The sequence below is a fragment of the Lynx canadensis genome, chromosome B1 (assembly GCF_007474595.2).
Source record: "Lynx canadensis isolate LIC74 chromosome B1, mLynCan4.pri.v2, whole genome shotgun sequence".
Classification (NCBI taxonomy): Eukaryota; Metazoa; Chordata; class Mammalia; order Carnivora; family Felidae; genus Lynx; species Lynx canadensis.
The window spans coordinates 172,979,595-172,996,880 of record NC_044306.2 but is presented as its reverse complement, the minus strand read 5'-3'; the positions used below and the strand labels follow the sequence as shown (position 1 = coordinate 172,996,880).

At 38.5% G+C, this 17,286-nt stretch overlaps 1 protein-coding gene across 4 annotated transcripts in view; it reads right to left on the bottom strand.

Moving 5' to 3' along the window:
- Positions 1–10,574, bottom strand: part of SMIM14 (small integral membrane protein 14) — a 127,138-nt gene extending 116,564 nt beyond the window's left edge. For 2 of the 4 annotated variants that reach the window (XM_030314006.1, XM_030314010.1), the window contains exons 1-2: positions 10,375–10,574; positions 2,014–2,153 (exon numbers count right to left, since the gene is read on the bottom strand). The gene's annotated coding sequence lies outside the window, so the exon portion shown is untranslated. The remainder of the gene's footprint in view (positions 1–2,013; positions 2,154–10,374) is intronic. The other 2 variants (XM_032593004.1, XM_030314007.1) reach the window with 2 other exon arrangements.
- Positions 10,575–17,286: the final 6,712 nt, after the last annotated feature.

Here is a 17,286-nt window from a genome sequence, read left to right as displayed (position 1 = left end):
ATTTTTGAGACAGAGAGAGACAGAGCATGAGCAGGGGAGGGGCAAAGAGAGAGGGAGACACAGAATCCGAAGCAGGCTCCAGGCTCTGAGCTGTCAGCACAGAGCCCGACGTGGGGCTCCAGCTCACAAACTGCGAGATCATGACCTGAGCAGAAGTTGGACGCTTAACCGACTGAGCCACCCAGGCGCCCCATCAATGGTATTTTATTGGGGTTCTCTAGATACACAGATACAGATATAGATATACAGATATCTATACATATATAGTTACATGTGTCTATATATGTATCTATGTAAATACATATCCTAAGAGTTGTTTCTATATATTTATATATATATTTTTTTAATTTTTTAATATTTATTTATTTTTGGGAGACAGAGACAGAATACCAGCAGAGGAAGGTCAGAAAGAAAGGGAGACACAGAGTCTGAAGCAGGCTCGAGGCTCTGAGCTGTCAGCACAGAGTCTGACGCGCGACTTGAACCCACGAACTGGGAGATCATGACCTGAGCTGAAGTCGGACGCTAACCAATTGAGCCACTCAGGTGTCCCTACATATTTCTATTTATAAAGAGATTTATTATAAGTAATTTGCTCATGCAATTAAGGGGGCTGACAAGACCCAACATCTGCAGGGTGAGTTAGCAATCTGGAGACTGGGGAGAGCCAATGGTAGGGTTCCAGTCCAAGTTCAAAGGCCTGACAACCAGGAGAGCCAATTTTCATTTCCAATTCAAAGGCTGGCTGGCTTGAGACCTAGGAAGAGTTGATGTTTCAGTTTGAGTCTGCAGGCATAAAAAATTCTCCTTCACTTGAGAGAAAGTTAACCTTTTTGTTTTAGTCAAGTCCTTCAACTGATTGGATGAGAACCACCCACATTTGTGTGGGAATGTGTTTTACTTAGTCTATTGATTCAAATGCTAATCTCGTAAGAAACACCTTCACAGATACACCCAAAATAATGTTTTACCAAATATCTGAGCACCCCAAAACTCAATCAAGTATACATAAAATCACAGGTATTATCAACATATATAAATTAAAATATGTTTATTTCTTTGTCTTCCCTACTCTTTAAAATGTTTACAGTATCATTGTTCTAGAACAAATATATCGTTTCAGTATTTGTTATTTGAGTCTTATGAATTTCTTTTTCCAGTCTCTAAATGAGTTATTGTAGACAGTGTCTTTATTTCACAAATAACTGGGAAGAATAGGGTGATTATATTTATCGAGTACCAACCATTTATTTAGGATTAGCTATATACTTATACATTTAATTTTCACAGCAATCAACTGAAGTACGTAAGATTACTATCATTTTAGAGATGAAGAAGCTGAGACTCAGAGAGGTTAAGTAACTTGCCCCAAAGTGGTAGAATATGCCTCTAGAAGTAGAAACAAATCTTAAAATGTCATATTCTTTTGGGGCATGTGGGTAGCTCAGTCACTTAAGGGTCAGGACTCTTGATTTTGGCTCAGGTCATGATCTCACGGTTTGTGAGTTAGAGCCTTACTTGGGGCTCCATGCTGTCAGTGTGGAGCCTGCTTGGGATTCTCTCTCTGCCCTTTCCCTACATGTGTGCTCTCTCTCTCAAAATCAATAAAATAAACTTCAAAAAAATGTCATACTCTTTCTACTCCAACTTGTTACCATTAAAAAGCTATATGACTGAGGCAAACTAATTAATTTTGTCAGGCCTCAGTTTTATTTGCAAAATGAGTACAAACTAGATGATTTCCTTATCCTTTAAGATTTTATTCTTTAAGTAATTTCTGCTCAATGTAGGGCTCAAACTCACAACCCCAAGATTAAGAGTCATCTCTACCAACTGAGCCAGCCAGGCATCCCTGAACTAGAGGATTTCTTGGGTCTCAATTGTTAGAGTTCATGGCAGACATTTAAAATTATCTACCCAATATCCATTAACCTATTCTTCCTTGCCAAAAGAATAGGGACAAATTCATTTAGCATACTTCTTTTGGCCTTTCACGTTTACCCTTATTCTTACCTGAATGCAGACATGATACTGAAAGAGAAACATCACGTCCCAATTCCTTGGTGTAATGTTTGTTTTCTACTGTTCTTCTAGATAATGATCTTTTCAACTTCATCCCAGGATCCAGTGTTGACCTTCAAAGTACAATGTGTCTACTCAACGATAGAAGCAAAATGATTATAGTTGTGCCAAAATAAATATACATATATTTAAAACCATAAACTTTTCCTTAGTACAGGGAAAACTGCACTGATGTAATTTGGAAAATATAGAGAAATTGGAAATAAGAAAAAAATAGGAAGCCTATTATTCCTTAATCAAGAGAAAGAAGGGGTGCCTGGGTGTCTCAGTTGTTTAGGTGTCTGACTTGATTTTGGCTCAGGTCGTGATCTCATGGTTCGCAAGATCGAGCCCCACGCCAAGCTGTGCGCTGACAGCATGGAGCCTGCTTGGGATTCTCTCTCTCTCCCCTTCTCTCTCTGCCTCTCTCTTTCTCTCTCTCTCAAAAATAAACTTTAGAAAGAAGAAACCAGAAATTTTGCTGGTCATTGTGGAATAATCAAGTGTAAAACTGCAATAAACATATTCAGCAACTACTTTCAGACAGTGTACAATTAATTGCATAGACTGCAGTTTCTCAGAGAAAGAAAATTCATGAGGTGAGTCTCATGACTGACCAGCTCTCTGCCTAGGGAAAACTTCCTAACTATAGTGCAGATAGCTTGAGTCTGAGCAGAGCATAGGAATCCTACTGAACTGAGGAGGCAGGCATGAGAGTGTGTGGCCTCTGAGTTGGCTAAAATCTCTGAGTTGGGGTGAAGCATTGGAAAGGAACAAGCTGTACAGAAAGGGGGTTCCAGATACATCTGTATCTATATCTAGCGATACCTATCTCTATCTCCATCTCTATCACTATATATATTTTGTTCCATTGATCTATACAGTGCTACATGCATATACATGCATATTTATATATATATATATATATAGAGAGAGAGAGAGAGAGAGAGAGAGAGAGAGAGAGAGAGAGAGAGATCTAGATCTAGGTATATAAATGTATATAGCTATATGTCTCCTGTCTATCAACACAGAAAAAGCATTTGGTAAAATAAAATAACCATTCATGACATAAATTTTCATCAAATTAAGAATAGAAATGTTCATAGTCTAAGTATAAATGTACAAAAACTGCAGCTAGTAGCACACTTGTTGATGGACAAAGGACTGCTTTCCCTCTAAGACTAGGCATAAAGATAGGATATCCACATGCAACACATCTAGTATTATTGTATTAGAGGTCTTAGCTAATGTAACAAGGCAAGAAAAAAAGATACAGAGATTCAAAAGGAAAAAGTAAAACGGTTTCTATGCACAGATCACATGATTGCTTGCTTGCATAAAGAATCTTAGGGAATATACCAAAAAAGTGCTATAATTAATAAACAAATTTGGTAGGGAAGCACGGTTAAGGAATCACTTGTATGTCAATATACTAGCAACAAACCACTGGGAAAAAAATGTAATGCTATTTATAATAGCATTTTAAAATAACGTAATTATTAAACTAAAAAAAAAAATAACATAATTAGAAACAAATTTAACAAAAGGTATCCAAGGCTTCTTCACTCAAAAAAGGTAAAGCCTGACTAAGAGAAATTAAGGATGTAAATAATAGAAAAATGCATTCAGGGACTGAAAGATCCAAAATTGTTAAGATGTTAGTTGTGCCCAAATTGATCTATAAAATCAATGCAATCTTTTTAAAAAATGTTTATTTGTTTTTGAGAGAGAGAGAAAGGGAGACACAGAATCAAAAGCAGGCTTCAGCCTCTGATCTGTCAGCACAGAGCCTAACGTGAGGCTTGAGCCCACAAACTGTGAGATCATGACCTGGGTCAAAGTCAGACGCTCAACTGACAGAGCCACCCAGGCGCCTCTAAAATCAATGCAATCTTAATCAAAGTCTCTGAAGGCTCTTGGGAGAAATAGACAAGCTGATTTTTAAATTTGTATGGAAATGCAAGAAACTAAGATAACCAAAACAATTCTGGCGAACTTGTTATTTCAGCACTATTTGTTGAAAGACTTTCCTTCCCCCCATTGAATTGCTTTGATGCCTTTGTCAAAAATAATCTTGTAAGTGTGGATCTATTTGGGGGCTATTTTGTTCCATTGATCTATTTATTGATTTTATGCCAGTACAACACTATCTTGATTGGTCTATATTAAGATGGTTGTTTCTATGACTGGTTCTAGAGGCTGTAGCCCACAGGACGAGTACTCAGGAAAGGAAGATGGTTGTGATGTGAGAGAGGCAAGAACAAACTTAAATTTGTGAGGTTGAGCTGGATATCAATAGGATGGATTGGAACTCAGGTGGGGCTTTCATCACCTCAAAGCTTGTACCTTTAATGATGGGGGTGTAATGCAAGGAATCCATCTGGTGCCTTTTATCTAAGAGCTATTTGCCCAGGAGGTGATGAAGCTAAAGGAGATCTGGCAGGAGCTAGAGTTGCTTACACCAGCAGGTGAGCCAACAGAGATACCTGTAACACTTGCTGGTGCTCTGCACCAACATTACAAGTATGTGAAGAAGATGGCTGCTACTTCATTTCTCATGCAAAAAAATAATCCCTCATGGCCCTGGAACTACGTGTTGGGCCACCATTCTCCATAGTTCCCTCACTTTTCTGTACCTTTTCAGAGCAAGAGCAGTGTCAGACCTTATCTTGGAATATCTTTTAAAAGATATTTGTATAGTGAACAGTCCCAAAAGAAAGATAAAGGGGCACCTGGGTGGCTGAGTCATTTAAGTGTCTGACTCTTGATTTCAGCTCAGGTCATAATCTCACAGTTCATGGGATGGAGCCCCTTGTCAGGCTTAGCACTGACATCTAGAAGCCTGCTTGGGATTCTCTCTCTCCCTCTCTCTCTGCCCCTCCCAACCCCTGCCAGCCTCTCTCTTTCTTTCAAAATAAATAAATAAACTTAAAAAAAAAGAAAGAAAGAGATAGCGTTTTCCTCTGGGACAGAGGGCAGATTTATTTGCTGTACAATATAGTAAGAAAATAATGTAGTAATGACACCTTCCAAGGCAAAAGCAGGGTGGTTTGCTTGCAGTCCATTATAAAAGATTGGGAGTTTTCCTAAGCTCAAAGTCCCTCAGCTGTGACACAAGCCCATTACATGTGTAGCACCCATCCACCTGAGTCTACCTCCATGCCACCCCTGTGGGATTTGGTGGGGGTGGGCATGAGAGCAAAGGAACTGTATGAACGTGAAGCTCATGCTGCCTGCTTATGCTGTGAGAAATAAAGTTCTCTATCTCTAACCTGGGTATCTTATGTCTTCTGCCAGATGCATGAACTGTGGCAGATTTTTAAGAGGGCAAAATCTGGAAAATGTAGTTCCGGCTTAACTGAATTGACACAACACAAATCCACTGCAGAGAGACGAAGGGCGAGAGCAATGAGGGGGGTGGGGAGGAAGGAGTATGTGGTAAAATGTTAACAATTGGTAAATCCAGATGAAGGCTATGTGGGTATTCACAACACTTTCTTCCTTTCTTCCTTTCTTTCTTTCTTTCTTTCTTTCTTTTAAATATGTAGTGATTTCTTTTTTTTTAATTTATTTATTTAGAGAGAGAGAGGGAGAAAGCAAGTGAGCACAAATGGTAGAGGGACAAAGAAAGAGGGGGAGAGAGAGAGAATCCCAAGCAGGCTCCGTGCTGTCAGTGCAGAGTCCAAAGTGGGGCTCGAACCCACAAACCATGAGATCATGACCTGAGCTGAAACCAAAAGTCAGATGCTTAACCAACTTAGCTTTCCAGGTGTCCCTACACTATTCTTTCAATTGAAATTTTACAAAGTAGAAAGTCAAAGGGGAAAATCACCCAGACCGCTATGCGAGACAGAAGAGTGGGAAGAGTTGAAGCAGGGATATTAGTTAGAAAATCTTAAACACAAACCACAAACCAGAAATCTAGGAGCCATTTGACCAACTTCCTTTCCCACATCTAAACTATTACCAGGTCACAGAGGCAATGTGATCTCCTCATCAGCTTAAATTTTGACATAGTCTCTTTTTCAGTACCAATACTTAGATTAGGGCAAGACTAATAAAACAGCCTCCTAATCAGGGGTCCCGCCTCCAGTCTAGCCCTCTACAAGCAATCCTCCATATTGCTGTCAGGATAATCTTCAAAGATCTTTTCTGACCATGTCATTTCCCCACTCAAAACCCTCTGCAGCTAGGACAAAATTCAATCTCCTTTACACAGCCTACACGAGATCATGATCTGCACCCCACACTTAACTTACACATGCATCAGAACAATGGTCACATCTTTGTTTCCCACGCACATCATCCTCTTGTACATGGTATATCTGCTGCCTGGAACGTCCTTTCCACCTTGGCTTCTTGCTGCGTACCTAGTCATCCTCTCATATTTGGTGACTGCGACATTCACTGGTGCTCTGAGACACTTTCCTAAACCTCACAGTGAGAATTTCCTCCTCTGAACTATTTCACAGCCTTGCACATGCTTCAGTTGTTTCACACAGCACACACTGTTATATTATTTATTGGCATGACTGTCTTCCCAACGAGGCCATGAGTGCCTTACAGGCAGAGACTGACTCATAGTTGTAATCCAATGCAAAAGACAGAGACGACATGTGGCAGGTGTTCTAGAACAGCTCATTGAAGCAAAGTGAAAATCCTGCTGCTATAAGAGAATTTAGGAAGGGCAGAGAAAATATGAAATACTGAAAATGCCAAGCATAAACTTTGTGTGGCTGAATTCTAAGATGCCCACCCAAAGAGTCAGCTCTGAGTCACTTCTTTTGAAGTTTGAAAACACAGAAATGAAGCAACTGAATGTAGAATTTTAACCACTTACTTTGAAAGAAAAGGTTTCTTGCTAGCTATTTGAAGAAATACAAAATGATGGCAAATATCTTTTTTTTAATAAAATATCTATGGAAATTCAAGTCAAGTATTAAAACATAAGGCTAGTTCACCTCCCCAGAGGGAATGAATAACTTGGAAGAGGGAAAATGGTATCAACAAAATTTATATTGTTGTCTTTTTCCTGCATTATCATTTTGTACTTTCTGAGAGATGGGACTCAATTTCTATTTCTACCATTTAAAAGGTCCTCCATAGTAATCTAAAAAAGCTGAACTCAAAGAAACAGGGAATTAAGTGGTGGTTGCTAGGGGCTGGGGGTTGGGTGGAGGAGGAAGTGGGGAAATATTGGTCAAAGGTACAAACTTCCAGTTATAAGATTGTCCAGTTCTAGGGGGCTGATGTACAGAATGGTGATTATAGTCAATAATACCATATTATATGCTTGAGAGTTAAGAGAGTAGATCTTAAATGTCCTCACCACAAAAAAGAAATGGTAATTAAGTGACAGGATGGAGGTGTTAGCTAATTCTTCGGTGGCAATCATTTTGCAATATATAAGTGTTTGTACACCTTAAACTTATGCAATGTTATATGTCAGTTATATGCCAGTGAAGCTGGGGGAAAAAAGGTCTTCATTTTAACAATAAAGCTGTTGAATTACTGCCTGAAACTCTACATTTTAGAAGAAACCTTGTAAATAGGATACTTTATAGTTATTATGTTTATGTAGCAGAACAGCTCTAAAATGCTTTGAAATAGGCAAAATAATTTTTAAAGCAAGGTTTTGTACTAAACTGTCTATGATGTATTTTAATAAATTAATCTAAAAATACTACCTTGTAATAATAGTGTTCAACAGCACCAATACATAAAGGCAGTGTCAGGAAAATTGATGTCCTCAGCAAGAAGAACAAGGAACAGAAGGTGTAATGATAACAGATGACAGAGGACAAAGCAGAATTCATCAGCTCCTACTTGGCTTACATTTTCCATCACAAAGAATTATCCCCAAATTAGGAAAGGTAAGAGCTACATGTGAAAGACAGAATTTTATTCCAAGGCAGGTGAAGATGTAAGAAAGCATCCAGCCATTTACTGCAACTTCACCTCTCTGGTTTAGTGCCAGAATTTGAAATGTGGTGGTAACTTTGTTGGGAAGCGGAGAGGTGCCAGAAGACTTGAGATGGACAAATGTCCTCATTTTCTAAAAGAAGAAACTATAAGCCTGTGAACACATTTTTTCCTTGGCGAAATTCTGGAATGGAAAATTAGACAAATGGTTTGTGAATCTCTAAAAAAGTGGTGAAAATAAGGCACAGCATGAATTCACTAAAAAATAAGTGGATCTAAATGAAGTGTTCTACCTTTCTAATAGGGTCCCTACTCTCCCCAGTCTGACCCCTACAGGGTGATACAAGGGAAGAAGGCAGAACTCCAAGTGGGATGAGACTGAATTCCATTCCCAGCTCCCCCACTTGCCAAAAGTGAGACTTGGACACTCAGACTCTTGGAGCCTGTCTTGTAACCCAAATGTGGCCGAGCTTCTTCAGGCTAGCTATGCTCTTACCCAGGGACTTACTTGAGATCAATCTCACACATGGGGTCTTATTACAAAACAACAATGGTTCAAACTTTGAAAGTATTGATAAATAATGGGTATTATGTTATACATGACACAGCAAAACTTCTTAAAAATCCCCTTATCTAGGGGCGCCTGGTGGTTCAGTCGGTTAAGCGTCGAACTTCAGCTCAGGTCATGATCTCACCCTCTGTGAGTTCAAGCCCTACATCAGGCAGCTCAGAGCTGCAACACTGGCAGCTCAGAGCCTGGAGCCTACTTTGGATCCTGTGTCTCCTCCTCTCTCTGCCCCTCCCCTGCTTGCACTCTCTCTCTTTCTCTCAAAAATAAAATAAAAACATTAAAAAAAAATCCCTTTTCTAACCTCTTTCCCTAAAATTCTTCCTCTTGAGGGGTACCTGAGTGGCTCAATCAATTATGCATCTGACTCTTTATATCACCTCAGGTCATGATTTCACAGTTCATGGGATCGAACCCCACATCAGGTTCTGTGCTGACAGCGTGGGGCCTGCTTTGGATTCTCTCTCCCTCCCTCCCTCCCTCCCTCCCTCTCTCTCTCTCTCAAAACAAATAAATAAGCATTTTAAAAAAGACAAATTCTTAAAAAAAAATTCTTCCCCTTGAGAATCTACACTATCTCCTTCACTTCTAACTCCCTCAAAGCAAACAAACAAAAAACAAACAAAATTAAAAAAAACCCACTACTGTCTCCACAGCTTCTCCAGGTATGCTTCTGCTTTCCTACCAGTCGGTAAAATACCAGTATTTAGAAAAATGAATATGTAGTTAGCCTAAACCAGACCACACTTACATGTACCCTAGGGAGCCTGAATTCTATCACATCAAAAGTTAAAATAATAATATCTATATCAGAGACTTTTGAAAGGACTAAATTAAAAGTTATATATGAAAAAGATTTGGGAGACACCTGGGTGGCTCAGTCAGTTATGCATCCGACTTCAGCTCAGGTCATGATCTTGAAGTTTGTGAGTTCAAGCCCCACATCGGGCTCTATGCTGACAGCTCGAAGCCTGGAGACTGCTCTGGATTCTGTGTCTCCCTTTATTTCTGCCCCTCCCCTGCTCACATTCTGTCTCTCTCTCTCTCTCTCTCAAAAATAAACATTAAAATTTTTTTTAAAAATTTGGCCTCATCACTCAATAATGAGTAGGCATTATTATTCATCACTACTCTCACTTCTGTAGAGAGCAAGAAAATGGTATGGACCTTGTAGATCCTTATTTTGTCAAGGCATTTGACAAATCTTCATGGACAAGGAGGGCTGGATGATAGTACAGTTTATTAGAAGTTGGAACAATTTATACAAAGGTGAAATAGAAGTTTCTAGTCATTTGTTAAAGACCTCTATGGCTCTATCCTGTTAAATATTTTCATGAGCCACTTAACATAAAGGAGCATATTGGACACATGCTAATCAAATTTGTAGTTAATACAAAATGGGTGGTGATTCATAGATGACAAGCTTAATGACAAAATGAAGAATCCAGAAGATCTAAAAAGGCTGATATAAAAAGTAACTTAATATGTGTTAATGTAAAATTGAATTTCCCCCAATGGTTACCTCTCACATAATTATAGCACAATAACAAAACCAGGAATTTGACATCAGTACAAGGTGTGTGTATAATTCTATGTCACTTTCTTACATGGGTAGATTTGTGTAACCACTGCTACAATCAAATTCACTGGTGTTGACATTTTACCTTACTCCTTTTATGCCCCTTTATTCTCCTGAATTTGTAAAATAATTGTTTTAAATATTTCTTCTACATACATTGAGAACCACATTAGACAGTGTTATAATTTTTGTTTCAACGGCCAAACATAGAAAACCCAAGACAAAGAAAGTCTATTGTATTTACCTATATTTTTGCTCTGTGTTCTTTCTCCTTGCATGATGTTACAAGATTCTTTATCATTTCCTTTCTGTTTAGAAGAGAACTTACTTTAGCCACTCTTTTGATGTAGGTCTAATTTGGTGAATCTGGTGTCATATTCTTTTAGTTTTCCTTCATCTGTGAATGTTTTGATTGATTCTTCACTTCTGAAGGATATTGTCTCTGGATAGAGTTCTGGGTTGACAGTTCTCTTTCACAACTCCAAAAATGTTGTGCCATTTCCTTCTGGCCTCTGTGGTTTCTGATGAGAAGTCTGCTAATATTTCAATTGTTTTCTCCCTATAGGTAATATTTAATTTCTCTGAGTGCTTTCAAAATTTTCCTGTGTCTTCAGTTTTTAAAAGTTTACTATGAAGTGCCTTGACATGAAATTAAGTTTATCCTGTTTGGAGTTCAGTCAGTTTCTTGCATTGTTTATGAGTCTTTTGGTCTGTTTGCTTGTTTGTTTTGCCAAATTTGGGAACTTTACAGTTACTATTTCTTCAAATACTTTTTCAGCCCTGTTCTTCCTCTCTGTCCAGGACTCTGTAGATACAACTATTAGACTTTTTGTCGTAGTCCTCAAGATTCTGTTCATTTTTCTAAAAATCAATTTCTCTCATTGTTCAGAGTGGTAATTTCTGTTCTTCTATCTTTAGGTTCACTGATTCTTTCATCTGTCCTCTCCATTATTCTTTTGAACCCATCCATTAAGATTTTTATTTTGGTTATTAAATATTCTAACTCTAAATTTCCATTTTGTTCCTTATATATCTTATTTCTTTCCTAAGACTTTGTTTCTTTGCAAAACTGTCTATTTTTTCTTTTTTAAAGCATGCTCATAATTGCTTATTGAAAGATATTTATGACATCTACTTTGCAATCCTTATAAAATAATCCTAACATCTGTGTCATTTTGGTGTTGGCATCTGTTTGTTTTTGGTGTGTTTTTTTGCATCTGTTATCTTTTTTTCATTCTTTTTGAGATCATCTTGGGTTTTGTTATGAATGATTTTTTATTGAAACCTATATTTTGGGTGGTATAAGACTCCAGATATCATTTATTTTTTAAATGTTTGGTTTTTGTTGAGAGAGAGTGTGCACATGTATGTACGTGAGTGGGGGAGGGGTAGAGAGAGAGGGAGACAGAGAATCCCAAGTAGGCTCCATGCTGTGACTGCAGACCCAGACATGAGGCTCAAATCCACTAATCAGGAGATTGTGACTTGAGCCAAAATCAAGAGTAGGACGCTTAACTGACTGAGCCACCCAGGCACCCGGACTCCAGATCTTATTTAGATCTTGTGTTTTAGCAGGCCTCCTCCACTCTGATGGGTAAAGAGGTGTGCTACCTCATTATTGCCAGGTAAGAGTGAAAGTGTTAGTTCTCTTCTATGATACCATGGGTGGAGGAAGGGGCATTTGATTACTGTTGAGTAGGGGCAGGAGTTCTGGCTCCCTATGTGGCCTCTGCTGACACCATGGAGGTATTTATGGCATTGGTACCACTGACAAGTGGTGAAAGTCCTGACTCTATTAGGCCTATCCTGACACCAGTGACAAGGAGAAGGAGTGTTGTGGGTGAAGATGGAAGTCCAGGCTCCCCATATGGTCTCCACTGACATCACAGGGAATCCTATGCTCTTAACCACCAAGCAGAGATGAAAGTCATAGCTCTTCACTTGGCTTTCTGTGACACTTACCCAGGTAGGGGGATTGGGATGACTCATTGGGATGACTGGAAAAAGTGGAAAGGCTCCCCACAGGGCCTTTGCTGGTGATTGTGTGGGTGGAGCCACAGGTTGTTTTCTGTGATGTTTGTATAATGTTAGAGCAGTTACTGTTTAAAGGTTGTTTTGTCTAGCAAACTATTCATTTCCTGGTCCTTTGGCTAGAGAGAACAGGCTTTTCTTGGGGACATTCTTTTTTAAATCAGTGTCCATTGGTAGTTCCAAGGTGCTGGTTTTTCTAATATCCAGTCTGGAATATATGCAGTGAAAAGAAAACCTGGGAACTCAGCACCATGTTATTCCTTGGGTCCTAACATCGTTAACTGGCCAACTTTCTCCTCTCCATGTATCCAGCAATTTTAGTTGCACTCAGTGGAAGGAATAGGGAAAAGTACACCTATTCCATTTCTTCCTGGATGTGGAAGTCTATGCTAACTTTTAAAATCCTCTAACTTTTAAATACCTCCATCAATCTGAGGAGGTAACTACTATTATAGCCATTTCAGATGGGGAAAGTGAGTACAGAGAGGTTAAGTCATTTGCCCAAGATCACCCAACTAGTAAATGGGGATATGAGATTCAAACTGAAGCAGTCTGGTTTGAACCCATGCTCGTGACCACCACATGGGCTTCTGACAACTATTTATTGATTGATCGCTCCATTTTGGTCAAAGTATCATCACATTTAATTTTATTCATTAATTCAAAAAATACTTATTGAGCACCAATTACGAATCACCTTGTACTAGATATAAAGATACAACATTAAAAAGACATGGTCCCTGGCCATAAGATGATTACAGTCTAGTAAAAGGCGTAGAAATTTAAATAAATAATCATAATAGAACATTATGAGTGCAATAGTAGATATATGTGGTAGATATGGTGGCTGCACAAAAGAAGACATAAGTTTGTTTGGAGAAGGAAGGAAAGCTTCACAGATATTTAATTTGGATCTGGAAAGAATAGTATTTCAGTAAATGGATGAGGTAAAGAAGGAATTCCAAGCAGAGAGAACAGCGTACACAAAGGCATGAAAGCATGAAAATAGATAACATTGCATGGTTGGGAAGCAGAAAATAGAATGACATAGCTGTTGTTCATGGTGCATTGTTGTGGGGTAGAAGGTAGCATTTTTCCCCCAAATTATCCTGACACTATTTATTAAATAGTTCATTATTTCTCTACCAATTTGAAATGCCACATGTACTGCATCCCAATCTTTATGAACTGTTGAATCAGTCCATTCTATCTATACTACCTATTCAGAAAAATGTTTTGATTCTCAACAGCTTTAAAGTATATTTTAATACCTAGTAGTGTCTTTCTTTTCCAAAGATTCTTAGATTTAGGATGAAATGGTTCAGCTGAGAAAAAAAAGTCCCCTTAGAATTTTAGTTGGAATAGCATTAAATTTATAAATTATTTTGGGAATAATTACTAAGTTATTAATAGTGTATGGGATAAGATGGGAAAATCATTAGAAATTTGAGTCTTCTAATAAAGAAATGTGTGTTTTTTTGTCTTCTCAATAAAATTTCATGGTTTTTCTTAATGTGTTATGTAATTATAGTGTTTATTGCTAGATAATTATTTTAGTTTTATCTTGTGAAAACACAATTCTGAAATTGATTTTTTAAATTATTATCCAAATACATAGTGAACTCATGTCAAAGTTTTGTTTAATTCATTAATGAGAAAATCAGCTAAATTCTGAGCTGTTTCAGAAAAGGAGAAGTAGGGGTTCCTGGCTGGCTCAGTTAGTAGAGTGTGCGACTCTTGATCTCAGGACGTGAGTGTAGAGATTACTTAAAAAAAAAATCTGGGGTGCCTGGGTGGCTCAGTTGGTTAAGCATCTGACTGTGGCTCAGGTCATAATCTCATGGTTCATGAGCTTGAGTCCTGTGTCAGGTTTTGTGTTGACAGCGAGGGGCCTGCTTGGGATTCTCTCTCTGCCCCTCCTCCACTTGTACCTTCTCTCTCAAAATAAATAAACATTAAAAAAATAAAATAAAACCTTTAAAAACAAAGGAAAAGGAGAACTAGAAACATATAGCTAGTGGAAAATGGAATGCTGAAATAAGATCACTAAATTAGATGCAAAAATGGTCAGTGTGCTAAAGGACAATAAAATATAATCTTGGGCTTATCCTCACTACCAACAGAAAAAAAAATCATTGCACCCTATTCATTCCTATGCATTCAGTTCAACTATTACAGTAAAAAATCTGGTCCCTAATCAATTAATGGTCAGAGTTACAATTTCTGAGTCAGATGATCCTTGGGCAGCTTATTTTAAAATGCTCTAAGAAATGCTGAAGCTCAGAAGAGCCAACATAGTATGAAGAAGAAAAACAGGGGCACCTGGGTGGCTCAGTTGGTTAAGAGTCTGACTCTTGATTTCAGCTTGGGTCATGATCTCATGGTTTGTGAGATCAAGCCCCACATCAGGCCCTGCACTAACAGCTCGGAGCCTTCGTGGGATCCTCTCTCTCCCTCTCTCTCTGCGTCTCATCCCCCCTCTCAAAATAAATAACTAAACTTAAAAAAACAAACAACAAAAAAAACCAAACATAGTCTAACCATATACTTAGGATATAACCTAGCAATTAGTCTCTTAGGTATTTACCCAACACAGTTGAAAACTTATGTCCACATAAAAATCTGCAGGTGAATGTTTATAGAAGTTTTATTCATAATTGCCCCAAACGAGAAGCAACCAAGATGTTCTTTAGGAGGTGAATGGATAAACTATGGTACATCCACACAATGGAATGCTATTCAGTGATTAAAAGGAGATAGCTATCTGGGGCGCCTGGAAGGCTCAATCAGTTAAGGATCCAATTCTTGATTTCACCTCAGGTCATGATCTCACGGTTTGTGGGATCGAGCCCCACAACAGGCTCTGTGCTGACAGCATGGAGCCTGCTTGGGATTCTCTCCCTCTCTCTCTGTTCCTCCCAGACTTGTGCTCTCTCTCTCTCTCTCTCTCTCAAAATAGGTAAACATTTAAAAAAATTTTTTTTAATTTTAAAAAGGAGATAGTTATCAAGCCAGGAAAAGCCACAGAAGAATCTTAAATACATGTTGTTTAATGAAAGAAGTCAGTTTGTAAAGGATACATACTGAGTGATTCCAACTACATGACAACATGGAAACAGTGAAAAGGAGACAGTGAAAAGATCAGTGGTTACCAGGGGTAGGAGAAAGAGGTGGAAGAGGGATTAATAGGTACACTACAGAGGATTTTTTAGGCAGTAAAACTCCTCTGTATGATACTGTAATGGTGGATACATGATATTGTGCATTTGTCAAAGCCCGTACACACAAAACCCCATATATACACAGAGTAAACTCTAATGTGAACTATGGACTTCAGTTAATAATGATGTATCAGGATGTCTGGGTGGCTTAGTTGGTTAAGCATCCAACTCTTGATTTTGGCTCAGGTCATTATCTTAAAGTTCATGAGAACTGTTTAGAACAGGTTTAGAGAAAATTCAGTAAATACTGCTGAGAGTTCCCATATTACACTTTCCCCATCCCTCACAGTTTCTTCTACTATTAACATTTTGCACTAGTGTGGCACATTTGTTATCCTCGATGGACAAAATATCCTTTGCATTATTTCTTAAAGTTTATAGGGGCACCTGCATGGCTCAGTTGGTTGAGTGTCTGACTTCGGCTCAAGTCATGATCTTGCAGTTTGTGGGTTTGATCCCCACATTAGGGCTCTGTGCTGGTAGCACAGAGCCTGCTCAGGATTCTCTCTCTCCCTCTCTCTCTTTCCTCTCTCTCTGCTCCTCCCCCATATACACTGTCTCTGTCTCTCTCAAAATAAATAAATTAATTTTAAAAAATTCTCAAATACTTGTTATTTCTGGAGCAGTGGTTCTCAAATGTTTCCCTGTCCCAGAATCACCTGGAGGATTTATTAAAACATAGATTGCTAAACTCGAATTCACAGTTTCTGATTCAGTAGCTCCGGGATGAACGCCAAGAATTTGCATTTCTAACAAGTTCCCAGGTGATGTTGATGCTACTGTGAACCACTGTTTTACAATAGCCTAACCTAAGTAGTCTTCCCCCTTCCAGTTCCTCTCCATTTCATTTCAGGTTACTGAAAGCTGCCAGTATCAGTCTTTCTAAAATTCAGTTTCCATATATCACTACCTTAATAAAATACCTTCAATAATTCCCTAATGCCTCAGATATAAAAACTCACACTCTTTTGCATGGCATCAGATAGGATTCTACAAACTTAAGAGAAACAGGTCATTTGATCCAAAAGTAGTTCTTTTTGGATTACAAATTAGTGTCTTTTTTTTTTTTTAATGTTTATTTATTTTCAAGAGACAGAGAGAGACCCAGCGAGAGCTGGGGAGGAGCACAAAGACCAGGAGAAACAGAATCTGAAGCAAGATCTAGGCTCTGAGTCATCAGCACAGAGCCCAACGTGGGGCTCGAACTCATCAGCTGTGAGATCATGACCTGAGCCGAAGTAGGATGCTCAACCAACTGAGCCACCCAGGCGCCCCACCAATGTATCTTTTATTTCTTTTTAAATAACTGCTTTACTGAGGTGCAGTTTGTATACAATAAAATTTACATTAAAATTTTTGTTTTTATTTTGGAGAGAGAGAGCATGAGCGAGGGAGAGGGACAGAGGGAGAGAGAGAATCTTAAGCAGGCTCCATGAGTGTGGAGACTGACAGAAGGCTTGATCCCATGACCCTGGGATCATGGTGAACTGAGCTGAAATCAAGAGTCAGATGTTCAACTGACTAAGCCACCCAAGTACCCTCAAATTTACGTTTATTTAGGAGTGATGAGGCTGGTGAGGCTATTTGTTTTTTAAAATAACACCTTTATTGATATATAATTTATATGCCATACAATCCACCTGTTTAATGTGAACAACTCCATTGTTTTTAGTATAGTCATAGAGTTGTGCAATCATCATCATAATCCATTTCAGAACATTCTCATCATCCCAAAAAGAAATTCTTAATTCCATGCCCATTTGCAGTTACTTTCCATTCCTCCCTCCTTGCTTCCACCTCTCCCCTCCAGGCCTAGGCAACCAGTAATTTATTTTCTGCTTGTATAAATTTCTCTCTTCTCAATATTTCATATAAATGGAATAACACAATATATGGCCCTTTGT